The following is a 23179-nucleotide window of genomic DNA, read 5'->3' as shown; positions in this document are numbered from 1 at the left end:
ATCTTTTTTAAAATTTAAAAATAAATAAAATGGTTTTTCTTTTTAATTAAATATATGCCTATATATGTTCTAGCATTCCACTCAGGTATTTACTCAAGATAAAAGGAAAAGCAGATGTCCACACAAAGACTTACATAAGACTCTTCACTGTAGGTTTATTTGTAATTTCCGAAAAATAGAAAAAAAACAAATGTTTATCAACTTGTGAATATAAACCAAATTGAGATATATCCATATACTAGAACACCATTCTGTAATAAAAAGAACTGCTAATACAACACACAACATGGATAAATTCTCAAAACCACTGTAAAAAGTTTAAAAAGTTGGCCACAAAAGACTAACATAAAATTCTAGAAAAGGTAAAAAAGATCAGCCACAGAAAACAGAACAATGGTTGCCGGGGTCCAGGATGTGGTACAAAGGAGGAATGAAGGAACTTTTTTCATAATAGAAATGTTCTATAACATGAGTTTGGTAATAGTCACATGACTATATACACGTATTGAAAGTCATTGTATTATACTTTTCAAATTACTAGTTTCATTTCATGTAAATTATATTGCAATGAAGCTGATAGTTGTTTTTTTTTTTTTTTTATGATAGTAACAGAGAGAGAGAGAGAGAGGCAGAGACACAGGCAGAGGGAGAAGCAGGCTCCATGCACCGGGAGCCCGACGTGGGATTCGATCCTGGGTCTCCAGGATCACGCCCTGGGCCAAAGGCAGGCGCCAAACCGCTGCACCACCCAGGGATCCCCCTTTTTTTTTTTTTTTAATTTATGATAGTAACAGAGAGAGAGAGAGAGAGAGAGAGGCAGAGACACAGGCAGAGGGAGAAGCATGATAGTTTTTTTAAGTAAGCTCTACACCCAATGTGGGGCTTGAACTCACAGCCCCAAGATCAAGAGTTGTATGCTCCATCAACTGAGCCAGTCAGGTACCCCAAAGCTAATAATTTTTTAAAATGGCTTATTAGAATGCTTCCCCTAAGAGATGATGCTATTGGCTCATGAGAAAAATACAAATAAATTTCTCTTTAAGTATGTGCCTGAAAACATTATCTTCAGAGCCTTACTTGATGTCTGATTGGAAGAGCAACATCTTATCCAGGCAAGAGGTAATACATAGTTGCAGAATTTCATTTGACAGTCTCACCTTGTTTTTTTTTTTTTTTTATGATATGTTAAACTGTAGTGCACAAAACAGAAACAGTAAGTATCAATATCCTTTAATTACTATCCTTTCATGGATAACTCCTGGTTTTAGGCATGTAGAAAACCATCTCTCTACAAATCTTTACTAATGTCCCTGAAGTCTTGACAAGGCTCCTTGTCCCCCTGTGAAAGAGAGATCCAGGAGATGGTCTGCTATACTGAATACCTCAGAATCTACACATTAGATTTCTACACATTATTTATTTAGATAATCTACACATTATTTATCTGTCAAATAAAACGTTTTCATTAACAAACTTTGTGGAACTAGAATTTCAAATCTGTAAATCCTGGAAAGGAAGGGAGAACAAGAGGTGGGTTGGCGAATGGGGGGAGGGGGGCAGGTGTACCTGTTCCTTAATGTTATCTTATAGCACCTCCTGGTGTTTGGACACTGAAGGTTTAAATCTTGGATGGCCAAATCTTCATTTTTCTCTAAAACCAGAGAAACTCAGATGATTCTTTATTTAAAAGTAAAAATATACAATAAATGAATTCATAAATGAATTATAAATGAATTTATAAACTTACAAACTATTTACAGTGAAGTAAACTGAGAGATTCTTGGTTTGCATCTGCCACTTGTTTTCCAAAAGAAATAAAAATAATGCCTAGAGGATAGTCCTAACTTTAAAAAAGAAAACATAGCAGGAGGAACATAAAAAACACCTGAGGGGATGCCTGGGTGCTCAGTAGTTGTGTGTCTGCCTTCAGCTCAGGGCATGATCCCGGGGTCCTGGGATGGAGCCTGCTTCTCCCTCTGCCTATATGTCTCTCTGCCTCTCCCTGTGTGTCATTCATGGATAAATAAGTAGAACGTTAAAAAAAATTAGCAGAGTTTTTTAGCCATCCAGCTACCCTTAACCCCACATAGAGCACTTTACACTAAAAGAACTGAGCATTATATAGAAACACAAATGTGGCCTTGCCAACTTATAGCCCCCAAAGAGAGATGTGAGGGCATGTCTTACTTAAGTCGCTGTGTGGCTAGGTGCCAAATCTTCAGGTGTTTTGTCATGTTTTTATTCTTTGAAATTGATATGATGAGCCACCAAAACACAGTCTTCTTATAGCCGCAGCTCCACAACAGAGTGGGGTAAAAATAACCCTTGAGTCTAAAAGAGTTCATGATGATGGATGGGACAGCTGTTCCCATGCGTAGGTAATCAACCACTGACAACAGATGCTAACCCTGCTTGTGCCACACAAGCCAGCTTCTACAGCGATCGGACCCTCTATCTCAGTCAGGTTCTGAGCACTCATTAGGCATGGAGAAGAGTCAGGACCAGTTTTACCAGTAGGAAGTTCATCATTTGCCAGGGCTAACAAAAATGGTTTGCAAGGAAAAGAGCATGGAAATTCAGGCATGCTTACTTAATAAGAATGAGCTAAATTCGATGCCTCTTTCCTCGTGCCTATACCCCGAGCATTCCATTTTCACTAGACTTCTGTTAAGGTAATCAACCAAAGTAGGAAATGGAAAAAAACACACAGCGCATTTGTTGCATCTCAGTGACTCTGAAATAATTTGAAGGTAAGGGAGGCTGGAGGGATGAAAGCTAAAATGTCCTGAGATTATCTGCGGATATCATTTATCCATGCTGGATGCTACCCCAAGTCCATAGGTAATCCAAGGAGTCAACTGGAGTTCATGTCTCCCAATATGGATGTTGAACAGACAGATCAAGGTGGGGGGAGGGGACAGCATTTATCACTAAGTTACATAAAAAATGATATAGCTAATCTATTGCTAATATCATTGCAGCCATTAGATAGCATGTCTTGGTATAAACGCAGTGATAAGCTTGAAATTTGAAAAATTAATAAGTCGGTTAGTTAATATGATCCTTTCACTCCAATTTTTTCAGTTTCTGCTGTTTGTGTATTATTAAAATACTTTTTTACTCTACTGGAGGAAATCAGCAGGTGCTTTTCAATTATTTAAACTCATCTGGAAACCAAATTACTTAATGTAATTATATCTAGAATAAAAAAATAGTAATAAAAGCCACTTACAGTTCTGAGGGAATCTGACATATATATTCACCATTTTGTAAAGAAACAATTGATTTTTCTTTTTGATTTATTTTGATTTTGTTTTCCCTAAGAATTGCAAGGGAACAATCAAAAAAAGATGGTAATATTTATCTCAGAGATAAAATGTGCTGTTTTCCAATATGCAGATATTATCCATGAAAAATCCTTTTTTTTTTTTTTTTTTTTTTTTTTTGCTGTTGTTTCACCCAGTTGCATAGATAATGAGGATTCCCATGTCACCTCTGGTATAATTAATAAGGGAAGATTTCATTCTTACTGGAGCAAAGGAATATCTTAGAACTGAAACAAAACAGACAGAGAAACCAAACAAACAGCCAAGCAGGGCACAAAAGAATGTGTAACTACTACTATGAAAGAGAGAAAAGCCACAATAAACAATATAATTTGCATGTTTTAAACAACTTCATTTCCTTTTTAAAAGGCCAGAGTCTTATGAAGCTGCTTTTCCAATTATCCTGATTTTGAATCAATGGGTAGGTGTTTGGGACAGAAAATTTAAACGCAGCTGTTTGGATATGAAAACCTCCATAATTTAGACTTGAGCCAACCAATAAAGTACCCGTCAACCTTTTACAACTTCAGAAAAAGCCTCAAGCTAGCATTTATGCCCGCCTCGATATGTAAAGGCTGTACTTGGCTAGGATTTGACTCTGGGGAAATTATTCTGAAAGGAGCAAGTTAGAAAGGTATAAGCACATAGACTTGTAACACAGCAAAAACATTTGCTTTACTGGTGCAATGAAAGAGCAGCTGCACATTTCTCACAGCCCTCAATTATGATCTATGCGTACCAACACAGCACACAAATTCTGCTTTTTATATTAGTGTTCCTACAACTGACAACAAAATCTTGTTTCAAGCAACTAAAACAAGGCAGAAAGGAGAGCTCTCGTGATCCAAACAGCTAACACAGAGGTGACCATAAAGATAAACTATTCTTTCAAACATGTGCCTTTTTGAACATAATTCATTTTTAGTATGAACCTTGTAGGGCTTATCATAAATTGAACCATTTATTCTTAGAATTTAATGCCTATTCCTCTCACTGAGAAATGTTATTTTTAATTAAACAATTAAACTAAATTTGCCATCCTTGTGTGTTTTATTTAAGACTGAAAGCGCTGCTTTCACAAAGCATTGGTATTTTATTTTTCAGTCAGTAACTCCTCATAAATATATATATTTCGCCAACTGTTCTGATAGTGGCCAATTAGAGAAGTTCTTTTGGCTCCCTCTAGCTTATCTTTAAGGAATGAAATACATGACTCTCATCACACTTCTCTGAACCTATATGAGAATGTTTGGGTCACAGTGTTTTAGTCTCAGTCACAGATGTTAGACCCAGACTCTGACTCTCAAGCCAACGCCAGCTCATGACAAAACTGACACTGCCCTTTTGCAAGATGAAAAAACAAGCAAACAAACAAAAACCAAGGGGAGAAAGCAGTTTTCATAATACTGAATTTATTCCATTGGGAAAACTGCCCTTGATTCTGTGAGCATGTCTTTCAAATGCTTGATGGTTAAAATTCTGTTTTGAAATAAACATCATTGTAAATGGTAATATTTTTAGGGCCTCTACCTGGCACAATCAAAATACTACTTAAATTTCCAGATTCTGTGAACTTCTGGTTATTTACAAATCTGAGCTAATCTAAAGGAAACAGTCAACAAAACTAAATGACAACCTACAGAATGGGAGAAGATATTCACAAATGACATATCAGATAAACGGCTAGTATCCAAGATCTATAAAGAACTTTTCAAACTCAGTACCCAAGAAACAATCCAGTCATGAAATGGGCAGAAGACATGAACAGACATTTCTCCAAAGAAGAACTACACATGGCCAACGAGCACATGAAAAAAAATGTTCTACATCACTTGTCATCAGGGAAATACAAACAGAAATCATAATGAGATGCCACTTTACACCAGTGAGAATGGCTAAAATTAACAAGATAGGAAAGAACAAATGTTGGCAAGGATGTGGGGAAAGGGGAACCTCTTACACCGTTGGTGGGAATGCAAGCTGGTGCAGCCACTCTGGAAAACAGCATGAAGGTTTCTCAAGAAGTTAAAAATAGAGCTACCCTATGACCCAGCAATTGCACTACTGGTATTTACCCCAAAGACACAGATGTAGCAAAATGAGAGGATACCTGCACCCCAATGTTTATAGCAGCAATGTCCACAATAGCCAAACTGTGGAAGGAGCCATGATGTGCTTCCACATATGAATGGATACAGAAGATGCAGTATATATATACAATGGAATATTACTCAGCCATCAGAAATGATGAATACCTACCATTACATGGAACTGGAGGGTATTGTGCTGAGTGAAATAAGTCAATTGGAGAAAGACAATTATAATAGGGTTTCACTCATTGTGGAATATAAGAAATAGTGAAAGGGACCATAAGGGAAAGGAGGGAAACTGAGTAGGGAAAAAATTAGAGAGGAAGACAAACTATGAGAGACTCCTAACTCTAGGAAAAACAAAAGGGTTGCAGAAGGGGAAGTGGGTGGGGTGATTGGGGTAACTGGGTAATGGGCGTTAAGGAAGGCACATGATGAGATGAGCACTGGGTATTGTATACTATATGCTGGCAAATTGAATTTAAATAAAATATTTAAAAATCTGAGCTAATCTAAACTAAGCAGACCCTTGACTCTCTGTGATGTCAGTAACAACTGATTGGCCAAGCAGAGATGCTTCCACATTAGCCTAGATAGGAATTGCTTGAATTGACAACACCCAATTCAACATTATGTACTAATTACTTTTCTGATCTTAAAACTGTTCAAGTAGCTCAAAATAATCACCTACTCTTTCTGTCTCCAAAATCTTGTGTATACTATTAGTTTGGTCATCAAACTTTTATCATAAATAGCAGGTATTGCAAAGATAAATTTCATCTCAGGTATTCCCAAACCACTATCTATCAGTGGGGTTATAAGAAATGAGTTCAGTTGGGCTGGCCAAGCTTGGTTTTAGGAGAAGAGGCCTCAAGTTCCTCAGAGAATCACTGGTCCCCCCTGCAAACCTTCCATTTATCACTGGGTGACATTGAGGATCTCATCACTTGCCTATTCCTTAGATTCCTCCTCCTTTAAGTGCAGGCTACACAAATAATCCTGACCTCTTAAGAGAATGCAAGTGGAGTTTAGCTTACAAAATTGCAGGGATGGTTTTGATAGTATCTTAATTCTAAGTTTTAAGCCAATATGTGCAATTCAAATGGTGGAAAGGAAAATAAGTCCATTCAGGATGACTTTCCACAGGTGGAAGCCAGCTTAGCACTTTGATGATTATAGGTAGCAGAATCATATGGGAATTTGGAAACTACTGAATCGTGACAATGAACATGGGTTTCTCCATAATCTATACTTTAAGGTGATATAATTGATGTACTTCTATATAAACCCACATTGTATCTGCAAAGCCAAAAACACAACAGGAAAAACTTACATCATCCATATTTTATTACATCTGTGGATATTTCTGTTTTCTTTTGCCTCCTGAGATAGATCTTAGCTTTTGGTTCCAAGTGTTACACATTCACTAGCAGGATTTCCTATGTTGTGCAACTCTCTGAGTAACATCCATTAATCTAGATTTCTCAAGAGGTTCTAAGGCCATTAGATCCTTTAAATTGGAGAGTTTTCTTTTATGAGCTTCATGGAGAATACACATTGAATTTCTATCCACAGATTGAAGAAAAATGTTTATTTAAAACAGGTGTATTTTTAGGTTGTTTGGGTTTCCTTAATATTTTGGAGTGTTTATCAGTTCACCTATAAAAAGCAGCATCTAGATGCTGCTTTGCTCTTTCTCAAAACTGCCTATTTAAGGGCTATAGCCTCATTCTGTATTACTAGGAAAGAGTAGGTAACACGGTGTTAGGAAACATACAGCCATAAATACAGTAATGCAAATAAACCTAACATTATCTCAGATGGACTGTCCAATTTTAAAGTACTTGAATGCAAACTGGATAAAAATAGGATTAAAAATTTTTTGATTCTTTACTTGTATTCTATACAATAATTCTAAATATTAAACAAAAATTCCAAAATATTCCTAAACAAGTTGCAAAAATACCTAAAATCTTAGTGTGAGGCCAAGAGCATTTTGCAGAGGCTTTTTTTTTAGGATTTTATTTCTTTACTTGACAGAGAGAAAGAGAACAAGCAGGGAGAGCAGCAGAAGGAGAGGGAGAAGCAGGCTCTCTGCTAACCAGGGAGCCCAATGCGGGGCTTGATCCCAGGACTCCTCGATCATGACCTGAGCCCAAGGCAGACACTCAACAGACTGAACAACCCAGGTGCCCCTTGCAGAGGTTTTTGATACTCTCCCACTCCCCTCTCCAAATCTAAGTAGAATCACACATTGCCATACAAAGGCAACTTCAAAACAAACACCTAAGCCACCTCCCTGCCATAGTCTTCAGCCAGATTGTCTCTCCTAAGCCTCCCCTAAGAGAAACAGCCCTGTTCTTAGTAGGACCCCCATTTAATTGAAAATATAAAACTAACTCATCTTCTCTCTCCAAGTAAATGAGAGCCAGCCTAATAAACTGCCAAGAGGACTAGCCTACAATAAGGAAGTTTCCTTCCAGGTCTGGCTGGGCCCCTAAAAAGCTTGGGGAAGTCCTTCCACCACTTTGGGTACCCTCCCTCCAACAAAAGGCATTTAAAATGGATAGAAAGACTCTGTCTGAGTTGGTGCCCATCTCTGTTTCAACTCAGTCAATGGCAAACCATGAGGACACTAGCTGAACTTTATGAATTAGTAAATGAATTAACACCCAGGAAGACTAATAATTCCATTGAATATTATTTACTGATTGGTACCATTGAATGATGTCAGAGTATGTTAGCACCTTTACACTGAAATTCTCCATAACTCACTATTTCTGTGTTATTCAATAATACCATTTTTCTCTTCTGATATTCCTTTTTTCTCATTTATTAGGATAATAATTTGTTTGGCTGCTATTCCTGGTTCTGTTGCTAAATAGCTATATGTTTGTCACACAGCTTCTCATTTAGTTTCTCAAAACTATATGTTTCTCTCACTACAAACATAGGGTTTAGGATTCTATAATTTTAAAATATTTTTAACCTTTTTTATTGTAAAATAAAGTGAATGGAGAAACTCCACATTAAAAAAATGTGTATCTTAGTGAACTACTTACTATAAGATTATCACCCTTAAAAACCACCATCTAGGTCAAGAACTTGAACTGTTCCAGCTACTCCTCCTGTTGCAGGAACATGGAACATATAAAAAGCAGAATGTGTGTGTGTGTGTGTGTGTGTTTATATATAACGAATATAACTTGATGAGTTTGCACCCATAAACAATCACCACAATCAAAACCTATTATTTACAAAAGTTTTCTTCTACACTATTTATTTACTTATTTACTTGCTTATTTTATGATTAAAAACATTTAACACAAGATCTACCCTCTTAGCAAAATTTTAGAATACAATATTGGTAACTATAGGAACTATGCTATACAGTAGATCCCAAGGATAGATTCATCATGAGTAACAGAACCTCATGTCTTTTTGACCAATATCTTCCAACTTCCATTCTCCTGCAGCCTCTAGTAAACACCATTCTGCTTTCTGCTTCTATGAGTTTAATTTAGACTTCTCAGATAAGTGCGGATCATGTAGTATTTTCTCTGTGTCTGGCTTATTTCTTAGCACAATGTTATCTAGGTTCATCCATGTTGTTGCAAATGGCAAGATTTCCTTCTTTTTTAAGGCTAAATAATATTTCACTGTACACAAATACCACATTCTATCCAGAATGTCTGGTAGACATTTAGATTGTTTCCATGTACTTGCCTGTTGTGAATACTGCTACCACGAGGATGTAGAGAAGAGGAATCCTTCTTGTGGACTGTTGATGGCAATGTAAATTGTTGCAGCCATTGTGGAAAACAGTATGGAGGCTTCTCAAAAAATTAAAATAGAAGTATCATGTTATCCAGCAATCCTACTCCTCGGTATATATCCAAAGGAATTGAAGTCAATATCTTGAAAAGGTATCTAAATGGCCATGATGATGGCAATTCTCAATGAAAGGGGAAAAAAATGAAATGACAGAATTTCTAAATAATAATGATAAAACAGAGATATATAGAAATTAATCTTTAGAAGACATTTCATAGACTAATCATTTTTGTGAGTCAGAAAAATGAAAGACTAAATAAACTGAACACCAGCTCAAAAATCCATAAAATGAAAAAGTAAAAAGAAAGCACAAGGAAAAAATTAAAGGTGGAAATTAATGAGGCAGAGAATAGAAAAATAGTAGTCAACAAATAAAATTCCTGTAGGTTATTTTAAAGAAATTAATAAAATAAGGGATATGTCATAAGTATGAAAAATAAGAAATGAAGACAAATAACCACTCAAACAGAAAAATTAAAAACATCTTAAGAGATTACATTGCAGACTTCTATTCAAATAACTTTGAACACCTACATGAAATGGATAATTTCCTAAGGTAATACAGACTAATGATATTTGACTCTATTATAAATAGATAACATTTTCCACAGAAGATAAAAATAAAGCTATTAAGAAACTACACCATTTTAAAATCACTTTGCACTAAATTTAGAAGAAAAATCTATCAAACTTTTAAAGAGTCAGAATTTCCAATGATTTATAAATTGTTCTAGAACACTGAAGATGAAGGGACATTCCTAGTTTTTAAAGAAGTATTACACTGACACCTAAATCTGAATTTTTTAAGCAAAAAAATAAAAAAATAAAAATAACCCTAAAGAGTTATACACTTAAAGATATCAATGTAAAAATACTAAAAACATTAGCAAATCAGAATTCTACACATTAAGAAATAAATAGAAGACAACAAAAATATGAGAGAAAACATGAGTTTGGTGAAGTTCAAGTGACTTTTCAATATCTTTACTAATTGTTTCTCCTTTCTCTAAAATGTAAGTATTAACTCTAAAAAAATTTTTCAGATCTACTTCAAATTAATCTTTATTTTCTTTTTAAATTTAAAGAATGTTATCATGTAACTTGTTACTTGCAAAAGAAAATGACTTCAAAATTAATGCCAATGTTGTTTTGTAAAATGATTTAAAAAGTAACGAAGGCATATTTCAAATAACTATTGGCATGAGATCATTATATTTTGTTATCTTTAATGATATAAAATTCATAGAATAGTTTCTCCTTGTTTTATGTTTTTTAAAATCAAACTTCTGTTAGTTTTACCATTTCACTAGAATCATGTTCTAACTCCATTAAATTAAATTCCATGAGGGCAGCCCAGGTGGCTAGTGGTTTAGCGCTGCCTTCAGCCCAGGGCGTGATCCTGGGGACCTGGTATTGAGGCCCGCGTGGGGCTCCCTGCACTGAGCCTGCTTCTCCCTCTACCTGTGTCTCTGCCTCTCTCACTCTGTCTCTCTGTCTCTCATGAATAAATAAATAAAATCTTTAAAAAAAAATTCCATGAGCAACTCCTTGCTTTTATTACTCTAACTTCAAGGCTCTATTCTAAAAAATCAATAGGCAATGTAACTCTTTTGAAAAAAAGAAATATCTCGATCTAGATTTAAAAAGACCTCTTTTGAAGCTAGAAAAAATCTACAGTTGCATATCAAATTCATTAATAGGACTATCTTTTAGACAACGTATATAGTAATCTACTTAATCAAATAAAAATTTTTATGTATTCCCTGTATAAATGTAACCATTGTGAGTTTCAAAAACTCTCAAACAAAAAGTGTTTCAAGATTTTTGTTCTTGCTTCTTTTGGACACCTTGAAAATCTTATTAACAACTGTAAATATGAAAAATACAATCAAAAACAATAATAAGGATATTTAACATAAGTATCCAGCCTAGTTCATTGCTAATAGACAAACAGCTAAACCTCAAACTACTGTATTTCAGTTACTGTACTGAAAGCCTGTGCATTGTGATTATTAAACATCACACATCATCCATCCATTCACTGTAATCACTGATTAAAGGGTTTTGTCTATATTTTCTTCTCATGGTTGTATAGATTAGACGAATTTTTTGAAAAGAGACATGTGTCAGATCACACTGAATTACTTTGATATTGATATTAATTTGTGCCCTTGTTACTATTTATTAGTAATAACATAATACTACAGTAAGATCGCTCTAATTTCTCAACAAGATTGTTACATCCCTTTTTACGGAATGTTTATATTTCCATAAAGATTAAATATTCAGTCTCCCTTCCCATACTCTATAATGAAGAAATGTCTTGTGCTTTTTCCATATCATTAGCCCTTCATTCATTCCAAGCACTTTATGTTGTCTCTAATGGTATCTATTTTTGCACTGCAATATCGGAGAATTGCAAAACTGGACAAAAGTTTCACAATAGATTTGTAAATTAAATCATTTTCATTAAAAGGAAAATATTTGTATTGTCAATAACTTTATGTGAAGTACTTTAAAAAGGCATATTTCCATATTATAATATGTCATGAAATAAAGCTATGACAGTTCAAAAAAAAAGAAAAAATAAATAAATACATGACCAAATAGAATTTATTCTTGGAGTGCAAGGTTGATTCAAAATAAAGTAATACATTAATATCATCCTCCATATTACTAAACCTAAGGAAAATTTCATATGAGTATCTCCATATATTACTAAAAATTCTTTTGACAAAAATTCAACATCCATTCCTGATGAAGACCCTGAAGAAAATAGAAACTGAGATTTGCTTTCTTAGCGTAATTTTTAAAAATATATAATATATAAAATAACTATACTATGATTTTATAATAATAATATAATAACATAATATCTATGATACTATTATTATAGTATTACCTCAGAGAATCAATGATAAAAGAAACTTAACCAAAAAAAGAATTTAATAACGCAGCAAGATATAAAAATAACATGAAGAAATCAATGGCCTTCATAAAAACAAGCAAACCAGTTAAAGGTTGTGATGATAGAGAAAAACCATATTTGCAACAGCAACAAAGAAGAATCAATATGTAGCCCACATATGTAGGAGTAAGTACACTTAATGAGTCTATGTGCAAAACTTATATGAAAAAACCTTAAAATATAAAAATGTCCTGGTTCAGCACTGACATGTAGAGCTTAGAATGCGTCACTCCTATCTGTACAATAAGGAAAAGCTGGACAATCTGAAAATCAATTACTTTTCTTGGTCCCATAAGAGAACTGAGGTTGCAAAGTAAATCAATACTCCCAAATCTTGAGAGGCAGGCATGTACAGAGAGTCACAGCTAAGAACAGACTACTTGTAATTTAAGCATCTAGAGTGATAAATTAGGAACACTTAAATGGTAAGTTTTAATTGTTGGAAACTGGGTGTGTGAGAATGAGAAATTCGTTGGGGGCCAAAGTCTTGAGAGAAAAGGCTTTACCTTCAGGAACCCCACCAGGTTCTCCTAAGGAGAATTAGAGGAAGATTTCCTCCCAGCTTTGTCAGGGAGAGGGGTCAAGAGTAATCACTGTGAAATAATCCCAAAGCCTTCTCCACAACAAAGGTCTACTATCACAAAATGCATGTTTGAGTCTTATCTCAGATGAGGGAAGGTCATTCCTCATACTCTAGACCCCTTTGGCCTTCCTGTCTCACTTTAGAAGGGAAAAAAAAAATGTTAACAGGGGTCAGGGCTTCTGGAAATCAATTGAGAACACTGTAACCAAGGAAGGAAGCATGGGGCGGGGAGGGCGGGGGGGGAGAAAAAAACCAACTGTGCCACTGGACAAACAAACTGTAAAGGTTATAGCTAAATACACAGTCTTACTACAAGACTGAGATTTAATTTTAAGATTATAGGGGATCCCTGGGTGGCGCAGAGGTTTGGTGCCTGCCTTCGGCCCAGGGTGTGATCCTGAAGTCCTGGGATTGAGTTCCATGTCAGGCTCCTTGCATGGAGCCTGCTTCTCCCTCTGCCCGTGTCCCTGCCTCTCTCTATCTCTCTGTGTCTCTCATGAATAAATGAATAAAGTCTTTAAAAAATAATAATAATTTTAAGATTATAAACTGCTCTCCCTCCTTGCCTTTTACCATCACACCAACAGAAGTCTAGTATTATAACAACAGACTTGTTGGAAAGAGCTTCAAGCCACAGACTTTCTCTGAGGAATACATAAAAGCCCAAAGTCAAAAGGGGAAACCAAAATAAGAACACTGGAGGTATCTGAAGTTTCTGGCACCATAGCTATGACAAACATTAAGCCCACAATCACATAAATTTTCTTACTGAAAGTCCATTTATCAACCTCTGGTACTTAATACAAGTTCAGTTTTCCACAAAATATTAGGAGATACACCAAAGTCAAGAAAAACAAAAATTTAAAGAGACAAACCAATCATCAGAATCACACCCAGATGTGACAAAGATATTAGAATTATCAGGCAAGAAACTTAAAATAGCTATGGTTAATATGTTAAGAGCTCTAATGGAAAAAATAGACAATATACAAGAGCAAATATACAATATAAGGAGGCAGATGGGAACTTTAAGAAAGACTTAAAAGGAGATGCTAGAAATCACAAACATAGTTACAGAGGTAATGCCTCTGATGAGGTCATCAGTAAACTTGACACAGCCAAGGAAAGAATCAGCAAGCTTGATAAAACAATAGAAACTTCCCAAACTGGGATGCCTAGATGGCTCAGTGGTTGAGCATCTGCCTTTGGCTCGGGGTGTGATCCTGGAGTCCTGGGATTGAGTCCCACATCGTGCTCCTGCATGGAGCCTGCTTCTCCTCTGCCTGTGTCTCTGCCTCTCGGTGTCTCTCATGAATAAATAAATAAAATCTTAAACAAAAAAAAAAAAAAAAGAAGAAAGAAAGAAAGAAACTTTCCAAACTGAATTGCAAAGAGTAAAAAGCAAATATAAAAAAACAAACAGAATATCCAAGAACTGTGGGACATGGTATAACATATGCATAAATGGAATACCAGTAGAAGAAAGAGAACGGAACAGAAAAAATTTTTGATGTAATAATGGTTGAGAATTTGACAAATTTATTTTTTTTTAATTTTTTTTTTTATTTATTTATGATAGTCACACAGAGAGAGAGAGAGAGAGAGAGAGGCAGAGACACAGGCAGAGGGAGAAGCAGGCTCCATGCACCGGGAGCCCGACGTGGGATTCGATCCCGGGTCTCCAGGATCGCGCCCTGGGCCAAAGGCAGGCGCCAAACCGCTGCGCCACCCAGGGATCCCGAGAATTTGACAAATTTAATCACACGAAGCAAAGCACAGATCTAGGAAAACCGAGATCACCAACCAGGATAAATATCTCAACAAAATCTGAAAAACTCCCACACCTGAGTCTATCATATTCAAACTAAAAACCAAAGACAAACAGAAACCTTGAAGATATGAAGAAACCAGAAAAGGAAAAAAAAAAAAAAAAACCCACCTTGCCTATAGAGGAACAAAAGTAAGAATTATGGGGGACTTCTAATCAGAAACCTTGCAAGCAAAAAAAAGAGTGGAATGAAATATTTAAAGTGTTGAAAGGGGGGAAAAATCTATCAATGTAGAATTCTATATCCAGAAAAAGTATACTTTAAAATTGTAAGAGAAATAAGGATTCTATCAGATAAATAAAAACCGAGGTAATTCATCACCAGCAGACCTAACTTCTAAGAAATTTTAAGAGAAGTTTTTTTAGGCAGAAGGGAAATATTTTTTAAATATTTTATTTATTTATTCATGAGCAACAGAGAGAGAGAGAGGCAGAGACAGAGGCAGAGGGAGAGCAGGCTCCACACAGGGAGCCCAATGTGGGACTCGATCCTGGGTCTCCAGGATCAGGCCCCAGGCTGAAGGCGGTGCTAAACCACTGAGCCACCTGGGCTGCCCTGAAGGGAAATTATATAGAACAGAAACCTAGGTTTTCAAAAAAATGGGGGGGGGGGGTGGGTTGGGAGTGGAGAGTGTGCCAAAAAAGAAATAAATGAAGGCAAAATTAAGATATTTTCTTGTTCTTATTCTTAGTTAACTAAAACATTACTGTTTAAATTAATAAGAGTAATAATGCATTGGGTAATTATAACATGTGGATAAGTGAAATGAATGACAACAGTGTTGCAAGGGACAGAAAAGAAAAATGGAGAAAGTACTCTGTTATATAACAACTGTGCTACATGTGAAGTGGCATAACATTAGGTGAAGGTGGACTTAGTTTAGTTAAAAATGAACATTTTAAACTCTAGAGCAACCACTAAAAAATTTTTTTTAAGAAGTATAACTGATACACTAAAAGAAGATATAAAATGGAATCACACAAATGCTCAATTAAAAACAGAAAAGGTTGAGGCACTTGGGTGGCTCAGTCAACCGTTGAGCTTCTGGCTCTTGGTTTTGGCTCAGGTCATGAACTGAGGGTTGTGAGACTGAGCCCCACACTGAGCTCCCGGCTCAGTGCAGAGTCTGCTTGAGATTCTCCCCCTTTCCTCCTCCTCCAACTTGCTCATACTTTCTCCCTCTTTCTCTCTAAAATCAACAAACAGATCTTTAAAAAAAAAGAGAGAGAGAGAGAGAGAGAAGGCATAAAAAGAGAAAAGAAACAAAGAATATATTCAACAAACAAAACCATTACAAATATGGAAGCATTAATGTAATTATATCAGTAATCAATTTAAACATAAATTGTCAAAATACACCATTAAAAGACATATTGGCAGAGTGGATAAATATCAAGATATAATCATATACTGCCTTCAATAAAGTTACTTTAAGTATAAATATTCAGATAGGTTAAAAGTAAAGGGATGGAGAGAGATACCATACTCACATCTATCAGTGGAAAACTGGAGTAGCCATATTAATGTCAGGCAATGCAAACTTCCAAATAAGGAAAATAATAAAATATTTAGAAAAGAGCAATGCATAATTATAAAGGAGTCAATTCCCCAAGAAGATATGACAACTTTGAATGTGTGGTGTGCACCTAATATCAGAGTATCAAAATATATGAGTGACAAAACTGATAGAACTGAAGGAATAAAAAGACAAACTTTAATATGTATAGACTTCAATACCCCTCTCATGTAATTGGGAGACCAAGCACACAGAAAATTAGTGAGAATATAGATGACCTGAATTATCAATCATTACCAATTGACTGGATCTAACTCACACTTATAAAATATTCCACCAAACACAATAGAACACATATTCTTCTAAGACTTGGAACATTCACCAATAAAGACCACATTGTAGCCATGAAATTATGCATTAAAAATGTAAAAGACGGAAATGACACAAAGTATTTTCTAGACCATAATGGGATTAAGTTTAAAAAATCAGTTAATAGAAATATAGCTAGAAACCCCCAGATATTGGAATTTAAACAAAACACTTTTGAATAACCCACAAGTCATAGATGATATCTCAAATTTAAACACATTTTGAAATAAATGAGAATATAACTTATCACAATTTGTGGACTGTAGTGAAAGCAGTACTTAGATGGAAACTTTAGCATTAAATACATACATTAGAAAGCAGGAAAGATCAAAAATCAATAACCAAAAGCTAGATTTTTGAACTTTGAAAATATCAATAAAGTAGGTAAATATCCAGGAAACCAAGAAAAGAAAACATTACCAATATAAAAATTAAATTATCATTATCAAAAACAAAATATTATCAGATATGTCATGGACATTAAGAGATAATAAAGAATACTAAAGAGAAGTAGATACCCATAAATTGGATAACTTAGATGAAATGGGTCAATTCCTAAAAATATACAAACTACCAAAATTCAAGCAGAAATAGGTCATCTAAATAGCTCTGTTATCTATTAAAGAAATTGAATCAGTAAAAAATAATCTTCCAAAAAAGAAAAAAGAAGTCAGGGACATGGATTCACTGGTGAATTCTACCATAGTTAAAGAAGAAATAATCTCAATTCTCCACAATTTTTTCCAGAAAACAGAAGTAGAGGGAAAAGTTCTTAACACATTCTATGAGGCTGACATTGTCCTGCTAATTCCAAAACCAGACAAAGACATTACAAGAATGGAAATATCTCCCATTAATATTGACTCAAAAATGTTCAACAAAATATTAGCAAATCAAATCCAACAATGTATAAAAAATAATTATACACCACAATCAAGTGGGGTTTATTCAAGATATGCATGACCGGGGATCCCTGGGTGGCGCAGCGGTTTGGCGCCTGCCTTTGGCCCAGGGCGCAATCCTGGAGTCCCGGGATCGAATCCCACATCAGGCTCCCTGTGCATGGAGCCTGCTTCTCCCTCTGCCTGTGTCTCTGCCTCTCTCTCTCTCTCTCTCTCTCTCTGTGACTATCATAAATAAATTAAAAAAAAAAAAGATATGCATGACCAATTTCAACATTTAAAAATCTATCATTGTCATCTACCGTATCAGCATACTAGAGAAGCAAAATCACATGATCTTTTAAACTGAAGCAGAAAAAGCATCTAACAAAATCAAATGTCCATTCATGATAAAACTCTCAACAAACTAGTAATGGAAGGGAATGGCTTCATTATGGTAAAGAACATATAGAAGGCCCTACATGTAACATTATACTTAATGATAATAGGCTGCATGCTTCCCTCCTGAGATTGTGAATAAGACAAGGTGTCCTCTCTCATCATTTCTATTCAACATCATACTTGGAAGTCCTAGCTAGCACAATAAGACAAGAGAAGGAAATAGATTGTATAGATTGAAAAGCAAAAAATAAAATGGACTTTATTCACAGATAATCTGATTATCTATGAAGAAAACTCCAACAAATCTATGAAAAAAAGCCATTATAACTATTAAGTAAATGTAGTAAGTTCCAGACACAAGGTCAATATAAAATAGTAAGTTTCTTTTCTATATACCAATGAATAATTGGAATTTGAAATTTAAAAATACAATTTACCATAGTACAAAAGATAACAAAAATACTTAGGTATAATATTTCAGCTTAGGTATAATATTTGTACAGGTGGAATATTTGTATACCTGTACAGGTGGAAAACTACAAAACACCAATGAAAGAGATTTTAAAAATCTAAATAAAGATATTTCATATTTGTGGATTAGAAGATTCAATATTATCAAGATGTCAATTTTCCCCAGTTTTATCTGTGAAGTCAATACAGTCCCAATCAAAATCCCAGGAACCTATTTTACAGATATCAATAAATCAATTCTAAAGTTTTTATGAAAAGGCAAAAGGCCTAGAATGGCCAACACAATACTGAAAAAGAACAAAGTTGGAGATTCACACTACCCAGTTTTAAGACTTACTTTAGCTACAATAATCAAGACAGTACAATATTGGTGAGAGAATAAAGCCACATTAATGGGACAAAACAAACAGGTTAGAAAGAGAACCATACAAACATAGTTGCCTGATTTTTGTCAAAATCACAAAGATAATTCAATGGAGAAAGGAAAGTCTTTCCCAAAAAATGGTGCTGGAACAAAAAATGGGTATCATATGCAAAAAAATCAACCTAGATACAGACCTTATACGTTTTTTAAAAAATAACTCAAAATTAAACATAGCCCTACAAGTAAAATGCAAAGTTATAAAACTACAAGAATATATTAGAAGAACATCTGTGTGGCCTTAGGTTTGATGATGACTTTTGATACAACACCAAAAGCATAATCCATGAAAGAAAAAGTCAATAGCCTTAATATATCAAAATGTAAAACTTCTACTCTATGAAATACACTAAGAAAATGAAAAGATAAGCCACAGATTGGGAGAAAATATACATATTTATTAAATAATTATGTCTAAAATATGTGAGAATACTTAAAACTTAAAAAAAGCCCTCACACATCTCAATTTTAAAATGGGGAAAAGATCTGAAATATACCTCACCAAAGAAGATACACAGATGGAAGATAAGCATATGAAAAGATATTCAATGTTATATGTCATCAAAGAAATGCATATTATAAATTTTGAATACTAACCCTTTATCGATATGTCATTTGCAAATATCTTCTCCCATTTTGTAGGTTGCCTTTTAGTTTTGTTGATTGTTTCCTTCACTGTGCAGAAGCTTTTTATCTTGATGAAGTCCCAATAGTTCATTTTTGCTAGAGTGTGTTATGCAAAGTGAAAGAAGTCAGTCAGAGAAAGACAAATACCATATGATTTCACTCATATGTGGAATTTAAGAAACAAAACAGATGAACATACGAGAAGGGGGGAAAAGAAAGGAAAGGAAACCATAAGAGACTCCTAACTCTAGAGAACAAACTGAGGGTTGATAGAGGGGAGGTAGGCAGGGGATGGGCTGAATGGGTGATAAATTAAGGAATGCACTTGTGATGAGCACTGGGTATTGAATATAAGTGAGGAATCATTAAATTCTACTCCTAAAACCAACATTACACTGTATGTTAACTAACTAGAATTTAAATAAACTTTGATGGAAAACAAGAAAGCACAACACAGAGGAGGGGCAAGACGGCGGAAGAGTAGGGTCCCCAAATCACCTGTCCCCACCAAATTACCTAGATAACCTTCAAATCATCCTGAAAATCTACGAATTCGGCCTGAGATTTAAAGAGAGACCAGCTGGAATGCTACAGTGAGAAGAGTTCGCGCTTCTATCAAGGTAGGAAGACGGGGAAAAAGAAATAAAGAAACAAAGGCCTCCAAGGGGGAGGAGCCCCGCGAGGAGCCGGGCTGAGGCCGGGGCGAGTGTCCCCAGGACAGGAGAGCCCCGTCCCGGAGACGCAGGAGCTGCACCGACCTTCCCGGGCGGAAAGGGGCTCGCGGGGAGGTGGAGCAGGACCCCAGGAGGGCGGGGATGCCCTCGGGCTCCCGGGGACACTAACAGACACCTGCGCCCCGGGACAGTGCGCGGAGCTCCCTAAGGGCTGCAGCGCGCAAGGCGGGACCCGGAGCAGCTCGGAGGGGCTCCGGTGGGAGCGCGAATCCAACAGCGCTGGCTCCGGAGCACAGGGCGCCGGGACACAACCCAGGATCCGGCCTCCCCCCGGACAGGCAGAGGCCGGGAGAGCCCAGGACAGCAAGGATGCTCCTGCCCCGAGCTGAGCAGATCAGCGGCCCCTGAATCCAGGGCTCCAGAGCTGCGGCAGCCACTGCGGTTGTTCCTCCTGGGGCCTCACGGGGTAAACAACCCCCACTGAGCCCTGCACCAGGCAGGGGCAGAGCAGCTCCACCAAGTGCTAACACCTGAAAATCTGCACAACAGGCCCCTCCCCCAGAAGACCAGCTAGACTGACTGACAACTTCCAGGGGAAGCCAAGGGACTTAAAGTATACAGAATCAGAAGATACTCCCCCGGGTTTTTTTTTTTTTTTTTCTTTTTGATTTCTGATTACTTCCCCCACCCTTTTTTTTACCTTTCTTTCTTTTTATCTTTTTCTTCTCTTTTTTCCTTTTTTTCTTCCTTTTTTCTTTTTTCTTTCTCTCTTTTCTTTCCTTCTCTCTCTCTCTTTTTCTGCTTTTCCCAAAACAACTTGTTTTTGGCCACTCTGCACTGAGCAAAATGACTAGAAGGAAAACCTCACCTCAAAAGAAAGAATCAGAAATAGTCCTCTCTCCCACAGAGTTACAAAATCTGGATTACAATTCAGTGTCAGAAAGCCAATTCAGAAGCACTATCATACAGCTACTGGTGGCTCTAGAAAAAAGCATAAAGGACTCAAGAGACTTCATGACTGCAGAATTTAGATCCAATCAGGCAGAAATTAAAAATTAATTGAATGAGATGCAATCCAAACTAGAAGTCCTAACAACGAGGGTTAAAGAGGTGGAGGAACGAGTGAGTGACATAGAAGACAAGTTGATGGCAAAGAGGGAAACTGAGGAAAAAAGAGACAAACAATTAAAAAACCATGAAGACAGATTAAGGGAAATAAACGACAGCCTGAGGAAGAAAAACCTACGTTTAATTGGGGTTCCCGAGGGCGCCGAAAGGGCCAGAGGGCCAGAATATGTATTTGAACAAATCCTAGCTGAAAACTTTCCTAATCTGGGAAGGGAAACAGGCATTCAGATCCAGGAAATAGAGAGACCCCCCCTAAAATCAATAAAAACCGTTCAACACCTCGACATTTAATAGTGAAGCTTGCAAATTCCAAATATAAAGAGAAGATCCTTAAAGCAGCAAGAGACAAGAAAACCCTGACTTTTATGGGGAGGAATATTAGGGTAACAGCAGACCTCTCCACAGAGACCTGGCAGGCCAGAAAGGGCTGGCAGGATATATTCAGGGTCCTAAATGAGAAGAACATGCAACCAAGAATACTTTATCAAGCAAGGCTCTCATTCAAAATGGAAGGAGAGATAAAGAGCTTCCAAGACAGGCAGGAATTGAAAGAATATGTGACCTCCAAACCAGCTCTGCAAGAAATTTTAAGGGGGACTCTTAAAATTCCCCTTTAAGAAGAAGTTCAGTGGAACAATCCACAAAAACAAGGACTGAATAGATATCATGATGACACTAAACTCATATCTGTCAATAGTAACTCTGAACGTGAACGGGCTTAATGACCCCATCAAAAGGCGCAGGGTTTCAGACTGGATAAAAAAGCAGGACCCATCTATTTGCTGTCTACAAGAGACTCATTTTAGACAGAAGGACACCTACAGCCTGAATAAAAGGTTGGAGAACCATTTACCATTCAAATGGTCCTCAAAAGAAAGCAGGGGTAGCTAGCCATCCTTATATCAGATAAACTAAAATTTACCCCGAAGACTGTAGTGAGAGATGAAGAGGGACACTATCTCATACTTAAAGGATCTATCCAACAAGAGGACTTAACAATCCTCAATATATATGCCCCGAATGTGGGAGCTGCCAAATATTTAAACCAATTAATAACCAAAGTGAAGAAATACTTAGATAATAATACACTTATACTTGGTGACTTCAATCTAGCTCTTTCTACCCTCGATAGGTCTTCTAAGCACAACATCTCCAAAGAAACGAGAGCTTTAAATGATACACTGGACCAGATGGATTTCACAGATATCTACAGAACTTTACATCCAAACTCAACTGAATACACATTCTTCTCAAGTGCACATGGAACTTTCTCCAGAATAGACCACATACTGGGTCACAAATAGGGTCTGAACCGATACCAAAAGATTGGGATCATCCCCTGCATATTCTCAGACCATAATGCCTTGAAATTAGAACTAAATCACAACAAGAAGTTTGGAAGGACCTCAAACACGTGGAGGTTAAGGACCATCCTGCTAAAAGATGAAAGGGTCAACCAGGAAATTAAGGAAGAATTAAAAAGATTCATGGAAACTAATGAGAATGAAGATACAACCGTTCAAAATCTTTGGGATGCAGCAAAAGCAGTCCTAAGGGGGAAATACATCGCAATACAAGCATCCATTCAAAAACTGGAAAGAACTCAAATACAAAAGCTAACCTTACACATAAAGGAGCTAGAGAAAAAACAGCAGATGGACCCTATGCCCAGCAGAAGAAGAGAGTTAATTAAAATTTGAGCAGAACTCAATGAAATCGAGACCAGAAGAACTGTGGAACAGATCAACAGAACCAGGAGTTGGTTCTTTGAAAGAATTAATAAGATAGATAAACCCTTAGCCAACCTTACTAGAAAGAAGAGAGAGAAGACTCAAATTAATAAACTCATGAATGAGAAAGGAGAGATCACTACCAACACCAAGGAAATACAAACGATTTTAAAAACATATTATGAACAGCTATACGCCAATAAATTAGGCAATCTAGAAGAAATGGACGCACTCCTGGAAAGCCACAAACTACCAAAACTGGAACAGGAAGAAATAGAAAACCTGAACAGGCCAATAACCAGGGAGGAAATTGAAGCAGTCATCAAAAAC

General features: G+C 36.3%; 1 long non-coding RNA gene across 4 annotated transcripts in view; it reads right to left on the bottom strand.

The window, feature by feature from the left end:
* The window catches only part of LOC144284493 (uncharacterized), a 136529-nt gene that overhangs the window by 38593 nt on the left and 74757 nt on the right, over positions 1–23179 (bottom strand). For 2 of the 4 annotated variants that reach the window (XR_013352910.1, XR_013352914.1), the window contains exon 1: positions 1567–1667. The exons of the other annotated variants lie outside the window; for them this stretch is intronic. This is a non-coding gene — a long non-coding RNA (uncharacterized LOC144284493). Of the gene's footprint in view, positions 1–1566; positions 1668–23179 lie in introns of those variants that run through there. 4 annotated transcript variants of the gene reach the window in all.

This window comes from Canis aureus, chromosome 15 (assembly GCF_053574225.1).
Source record: "Canis aureus isolate CA01 chromosome 15, VMU_Caureus_v.1.0, whole genome shotgun sequence".
Classification (NCBI taxonomy): Eukaryota; Metazoa; Chordata; class Mammalia; order Carnivora; family Canidae; genus Canis; species Canis aureus.
This window is presented reverse-complemented; position numbering and strand designations above follow the sequence as displayed.